This window comes from Leptonychotes weddellii, chromosome 16 (genome assembly GCF_054177405.1).
Source record: "Leptonychotes weddellii isolate Sample4059 chromosome 16, ASM5417740v2, whole genome shotgun sequence".
NCBI classification, from domain to species: domain Eukaryota; kingdom Metazoa; phylum Chordata; class Mammalia; order Carnivora; family Phocidae; genus Leptonychotes; species Leptonychotes weddellii.
In genome coordinates, this window is record NC_138384.1 from 40,427,452 (window position 1) to 40,434,572 (window position 7,121).

The following is a 7,121-nucleotide window of genomic DNA, read 5'->3' on the forward strand; positions in this document are numbered from 1 at the left end:
AACCCCAATGATTTAACAAACTACTTACTGGTGAAAACAGCTCGGAGAAGAATTGTGGAGAACAAGAAGCTGCAGCAACCCAGGGGAGCACGAAACCCAGGCCCTCCTAGAAAAGCAAAGGAGGCGGGCGCCTGGGTGGCTCAGTTGGTTAAGCGACTGCCTTCGGCTCAGGTCATGATCCTGGAGTCCCGGGATCGAGTCCCACATCGGGCTCCCTGCTCAGCAGGGAGTCTGCTTCTCCCTCTGATCCTCCTCCCTCTCATGCTCTCTGTCTCTCATTCTCTCTCTTGCAAATAAATAAAATCTTAAAAAAAAAAAAATGAGGTAGCGTATGTAAAGTGCTTAGCACAGGACCTGCTATATAGAAAATCTTCAATAAATGTTTGCAGTCGTCATTATCGACATGCTTAGCACACAGATGGCATTCAACCAATATATTTATTCAATGAATCTGAGCAGTCTCTTTTTCTTTTTTTTTTTAAGATTTATTTATTTATTTTGGAGAAAGGTGGGAGGGCAGAGGCAAAGGGAGAGAGAGAATTTCAAGCAGACTCCCCACTGAGCACTGAGCCCGACGCGGGGCTCAATCTCACAACCCCAAGATCATGATCTGAGCCGAAACCAAGAGTCGAATGCTCAACTGACTGAGCCCCCCAGGCCCCCCTGAATTTGAGCAGTCTTTAAGAGCATCAGCTTTGAAGCCAGAACTCCTAGTTAAAATTCCAGCAAAGCTGCTTACAAGTGGTGGGACTTTGTTTCACTTCCCACCCTCCTCCCGTGTCTCAGTTTCCTCATCTGTGAAATGGGGCTAAGGATCCCATCTTACAGAGAAGTGGTGAGGATTAGAAAAGATCACGTAGGTAAAGTGTTCAGAGAGAGTCTGGTGTAGCAAGCAGGAAAAACAAAATTGGAAGTAATCTAAACATGCAACAATAGGGAAATCGTGAAGTATGGTGTGATACATGAATAATTAAAAAACAATGAGGTAATATAACAATGGTAACAATAGTAAAACAATGGTGATTTTAAAAAATCTTACTGAAATAACACTAAGGATGAATACAGTTGACCCTTGAACAATGTGGGGTCAGGGGTTCCCACCCCTGCACAGTCAAAAACCCAAGTATAACTTTTGACTCCCCCAAAACTTAACTACTAATAGCCTTGTGTGACCAGAAGTCTAACTGATAACATAAACAGTCAATTAATGCATATTTTATATGCTATATGTATTATAGACTGTACTCTTACAATAAAGTAAGCCGGAGAAAAGAAGATGTTATTAAGAAAATCAGGGAGGGGCGCCTGGGTGGCTCAGTCGGTTGAGCATCTGCCTTTGGCTCAGGTCATAATCTTGGAGTCCTGGGATTGAGCCCTGGGTCGGGCTCCCGGCTCATGGAGAGCCTGCTTCTGCTTTTCCCTCTGCCCGTGGCTCCCCCTGCTTATGCTCTCTGTCTCACTCTCGCTCTATCTCAAATAAATAAATAAATAAAATCTTAAAAAAAAAAAAGAAAGAAAATCATGGCGAAGAGAAAACACATTTATAGTACTGTACTGAATTTATTGAAAAAAATCTGCTTATTAGTGGACTAATGCAGTTCAAACCCGTGTTGTTCACCTACACACTCACATATACGCTTTTGTCTATGTCTTTTTTTCCTTTTAAGAACAATTCCTAGGGGTGCCTGGGTGGCTCAGTCAGTTAAGCATCTGACTTCAGCTCAGGTCAGAGCTCCGTGAAGGGCTCTGCGCTCAGCGGGAAGTCCGCTTGTCCCTCTCCCTCTGCCCCTCCCCTGCTCGTGCTCTCTCTCACTCTCAAATAAATAAATACAAATCTTAAAAAAGGGGCGCGTGGGTGGCTCAGCTGGTTAAGCATCTGCCTTTGGCTCGGGTCATGATCCTGGGGTCCTGGGACAGAGCCCCATGTCCTGGGATTGAGCAGGGAGACTGCTTTTCCCTCTCCCTCTGCCTGCCGTTCTCCCTGCTTGTGCTCTCTCTCTCTCTCTCTGTGAAATAAATAAATAAGGACGCCTGGGTGGCTCAGTAGGTTAAGCGTCTGCCTTCGGCTCAGGTCGAAATCCTGGAATCCCGGGATCAAGTCCTGCATCTGGCTCCCTGCTCAGCGTGGAGCCTGCTTCTCCTTCCCCGGCTGCTCCCTTGCTTGTGTGTGCTCTCCCACTCTCTGACAAATAAGTAAATAAAATCTTAAAAAATAAGAGAACAATTCCTAGAAGTGGAATTGCTGTATCAAAGGGTTGACAGCATTGTTAAGTCTCTTGATGGATATCACCAAAATTCTGCCCCAGATCGTAGTCCTACACGTGGGGTATGAGAGTGGCTGTTATCTTATATTCTCATCAGTACTGATTATTATATAAAAAAATTTTTTTTCTGGGGCACCTGGCGCAGTTGGTTAAGCATGCAACTCTTGGTTTTGGCTCAGGTTGTGATCTCAGGGTTGTGAGATCGAGCCCCACATGGGACTGTGTGTTCAGCTCGGAGTCTGCTTTAGATTCTTTCTCCCTCTCCCTCTGCCTCTCCTGCTCGTGCTCTCTCTCTCAAACAAATAAAAATCTTTAAAAATATTTTTTTTTCTGAGAGACCAAAAAAATAAAAAGGATCTGTTTAATAATTTAATATCCACTTCATTAATTTCTTATTTGGGGATTCCATTTCTTTCTTATCCATTGTCTGTACTTTAAATTTTTGTTCATGTCCTTTGCCTGTTGTTCACCTTTCTTATTGATTTGTAAATGCTCTCTACATATGAAGGACACAAAGCATTGCCTGCCATCTATATATTGCTGCTTATCTTTTCCCTTGGATGTACTGAAATTTATCATTTTTATGAGGCCAAATCCTCCTCACCCTCCTCACCTGTTTCCATCTATTGGAGATTGCCTCCTTACCACCTCCTCCAGGAAGCCCTCTGTAGGAGGCTCTTTTGGGGTTGATTTTCTCTCTCAGAGCCCTGAAGTAGGAGGGCCTAATTGCCCATCCTGAGGAAGCCCTTGGAGCAGATCTACCTCTGGGCTTGTTCTAGGTCTGATCTCTGACTGAGATCCCCAAGTAAGTTCCAAGGAGGCTTCCCCAAAGGTGGCTTCTAGAGCCTAATACCCTGCAATTTGTGCGGAGCATTAAAGAGGTAAAGACTGCACCTGGCCCTCCTCCCATCACTGCGACCTGGATAAAGTGCTGTCATCTCAGCTACTAGACTTGCTTTTTTAAAAAAATGGAGACTCTGTGAGGCATAAGATTTCAAAAGAGCACAAAAACCCAAACAACAAGAACGTTTAATGCTGGCGATGATACTTTAAATTGCATGTTCCCTTTGAACACTGGTGGGAGTGTGAATTGGATCCTTGTAGCACAATTCGGCAATGTGTGTCCCAGGCCACGGGGAGGCAGCAGAGGGCAGTTAGCGAGCCTTGCCTGGGTGTCAAAACCAGGAATGTGCCCTGGCTCTGCCCCATTAGCTTGTGCGACTTTGAGCAAATAAAGTTACTTCTCCAAGCTTCTGTTTCCTCTGCGAAGCCGGAATAATCATAGGCCCTGTTGTTAAAATTACACAGCTTAGCTCCATGCATGGAAACTGTTACTATTATTAAAACTTAAAGTTGTACATTTCCTTTGACCCAGGAGTTCCATTTGTGGTAATCTATTTAAAGGAAATGATTAGAGATGTGCACAAATATTTAACTGCTTGAATTTGTATGGGGGGGAGGTATTATTTATAATAGCAAAATATTTATCACAGCTTAGATGTTCAACAAGAAAGGGTCGTTAAACAGATTAGAGTTCATGGATAGAATGGCATCCATGCAACCATTAAAACTAATGTTCTGGAAGAAAATGATGTGGAATGATACTGGTGATATTTCCAAACTTGTTTTTAGAAACATATAACATTCTTTTTTTTTTTTTAAAGATTTTATTTATTTATTTGAGAGAGAGAGAATGGGAGAGAGCACATGAGAGTGGGGAGGGTCAGAGGGAGAAGCAGACTCCCTGCCGAGCAGGGAGCCCGATGCAGGACTCCATCCCGGGACTCCAGGATCATGACCTGAGCCGAAGGCAGTCGCTTAACCGACTGAGCCACCCAGGCGCCCCGAAACATATAACATTCTTTATAAACGTGTGCCTCTGATTCTGTCAAAAACAAAAGAGATAGGTAAATGTACAGAAAAAAATGACTCATCATGCAATCATTCATTCATTGGTTCCCCCACGGCTACTATGTGTTAGACACTGTGCAGGGGCAGGGAGGTGGAGAGGGATGCACTTAGCATTTAAGAGTATCTCTGAGGGGGTGAAATTAGGACTCATCCAACCATCCATTCAACAAATGTTTATTGAGCATCTACTTGCCAATAGTGCAAGGGCATTGGGTATGCACAGTGAACAAAACAGATAAAAATCCTTGCTCTCCTGGAGCTGACATTTCAGTAAACAACCAAAAGCTAACTACAATTAGCTAATCATCTAGTTTGTTAGAAGGTGATTAGAGCAGGAAAATAGGAAAAAGCAGATAAGAGGAGGGGCTTAGTAGCATGCAAGATGGATATTGGCTGCTTTAGTTAGGGTGGGAAGGAATAAGCTCACTGATAAGGTGATATTTGAGTAAAACCCTGAAAGAGGCGAGGAAGGGAGCCCTGAGGATGCCTGAGGGAAGGGTCTATCCCAGACAGAAGGAACATCCAATGAAAAGACCTTAAGGAGGAAGAGCTCCGGATATTTTTTCTGGAAGAGCAAGGTAGCTGGGGCCCAGCGAGTGAAATCATAGGAGAGGATGTCCGGGTTTCGTTTATGGATTTCGTTATTGTTGTTTTCGGGTATTTTCCTTTTTTTTTTTTTTTTATAAATTAATTACTTTTTAAAAACTTACAGAAAAGATTAAGATCAAATAGTGTCTTGGTTGCAGGTCAAGTTCCTGGACTCAGACAGACTCAAAACTCATTATCTACTTCCTGTAATTCTGAGGCAGCTAGTTCACCCCTTTGAGCCTCAGTTTCTTTATCTGTAAAATGGGTATTAATAATACGATGAGGTTTTACTATTTAGTGAGACAACGCAAGGAAAGCATTTGGCCAGGTGTGTGGCACGTAACCGTGATTTGGTGTAAGGTGGGACCTTTACACGAGTATAGTCCTTTCCCCTTTAAGAACCCGATTGGGCGGGGAGCCAGCTTCTCCCCACGCTTTCCAAATTTTCCAATCCCCGCTTGGCATTTTCTGCCCGAAGGTCTCCAATTGGGCAATCTGCACCAATCAGAGGCTGGAGCGGGCTCTGCCCGTGGCCCAGCTCCGCCCCTGAGCGGGCCCTGCCCCCTGCCCGGTCAGCCCCGTTGCTATGGGGACTGGTGGGCGGTGAAGGGGGAAAGCCCCGGATGTTCGTTGGGGATTTAACATGGCGGCGGCAGTGGCCGCGGTGGCGGCGGCGCAAGAGAGTTGAGGGCGGTGTGAGGGTTCAGAATTCCGGGTCGAGCAGCTAGGCCGCGAGCGACCGCAGCGCCGAGCCGGTAGGATCAGCGGTCAGGCCAGGGGATTGGGGTGGGCCGGGCGATGGCGGTGGGAGAGCTTTTACGCAAGTAGGGGGCGGGGCCGTTGGGGTCAAAGTTCACTCGAGGAGGGAAGGGTCGCCTCGGAGAGGTCGGGAGTCAGTGCTGCTGGGGAGGGTGGTGTAGAGGAGGTCAGAGGTCAAACTAGCGAAGGAGGCGTGGCGAAGGGGACCACAAAGTTCGAAATTTGAAGTGGGGCCCGTTCGAGGGGGTCGGGGGGGAGTGTCAGAAAATGGGGGTCAAAATTAATCATTTGAAGGGAGGGTGCGCTTACCAGAGTCGGAGATCACAACCATGGGGGCGGTAGTTTGGAGGTTTACGGCAGCAACCAGCGGATCAGATGCATGAGCTTTAGGTTGGGGGGCACCGTTTTAAGGGATCAAATGTGGGGCGGGGGCAAAGGTCAGAATCCGACAGATGATGTACCTGAGGGTCAATAGTTAAAACCTTAGTGGGAGACATTGCTGGGGAGGACGGGAGGGATGCCAGAGAGAGAGAGAGAGAGAGAGAGAGAGAGAGATCAGAGGTGCTTCCTGGCCGGGTAAAGGGGAGCCTCCTCCCACAAATAGTGAAAATAATAGCAAACACTCATAAATCACTATGTGCCAGGTCATTTAGATGCTTTCCATATATTTAATCCTCACTACAACCTTATGGGGTTGGCACTGTTATTAAGAGCCCAGGTGATCTGCCCAGGATCATCTAATGACTAAGTTGTGGGGTTGGGATTCAGACTCGAGTTCTGCGCGCAGAGATGTACTATGCTCTATTGCCTCTCAAATAATCACAGTTTTGACTAATATTTAATGAGGGCTAACACTGTGCTCAGCGGTCTTGTTTCATTATACCATAAGCTTGTGAAGTGGGTACTGAGTAGACCCACTTTACAGACAGGAAAACTGAGGCTCGGGTAGCATCTGCTGAGTAACAGAGGCAGTTACCAAGCTGGGTCTGACTGATTCCAGAGCTCCTGCCCCCAGTTGTTACATTGTAGATTGTTGAAGATTGTTCCTGGAAGCAGGGGGCTGGGCAAGGCCAAGCCACTCCTTGGACTGGAATGGATTGTCTCTGGGCTCCCTGGAAGGGTGTGATCTGGGAAGAGAAGTTCTCATGGATCTATGGGAGTGGGGTGTTTGTGGGTGGCCCAGAGTCCAAGTGAGTCTGATGGGTTTCTGACTGGGGAGGATGTCCCTGAGTGGGATCCAGTACAAAGCCTAGTGTTCTCTGTACTTAAAACCCCGAGCTCTCATGGTGGTCCCAGATCGCTCCCACCTCATTTCCTACGGCTCTCCCGGTCCCTTCTCAAGCTCCAACCCCACCGGCCTGTTTGCTCTTCTTCAACTCTGTAGGCATATGCCACCCTCCAGGTCTTTGACCTTCCTGTTCCCTCTGCCTGGAATCCTTTCCCTGCCCCTCCCCCCCTTACTCACGGTCACCCACACCAGCACCACCTGCCTCTCACTGTCCCTCACACGCTCTTTATCTCCCTATCTGGTTTTCTCCCCAGGCCTTTGCTCTGTGCTTATCTTGTTTGTCAGGGCACCCTGTGTTGTCTGCCCCCCCC

General features: G+C 46.8%; 1 protein-coding gene across 2 annotated transcripts in view; it reads left to right on the forward strand.

Moving 5' to 3' along the window:
• The first annotated feature begins 4,643 nt into the window (after window positions 1–4,643).
• PAK4 (p21 (RAC1) activated kinase 4) overlaps window positions 4,644–7,121 on the forward strand; it is a 41,018-nt gene continuing 38,540 nt past the window's right edge. Inside the window, exon 1 of one of the 2 annotated variants that reach the window (XM_081806864.1) lies at window positions 4,644–4,753. The gene's annotated coding sequence lies outside the window, so the exon portion shown is untranslated. Of the gene's footprint in view, window positions 4,754–5,358; window positions 5,519–7,121 lie in introns of those variants that run through there. The other variant, XM_006739396.3, reaches the window with a different exon arrangement.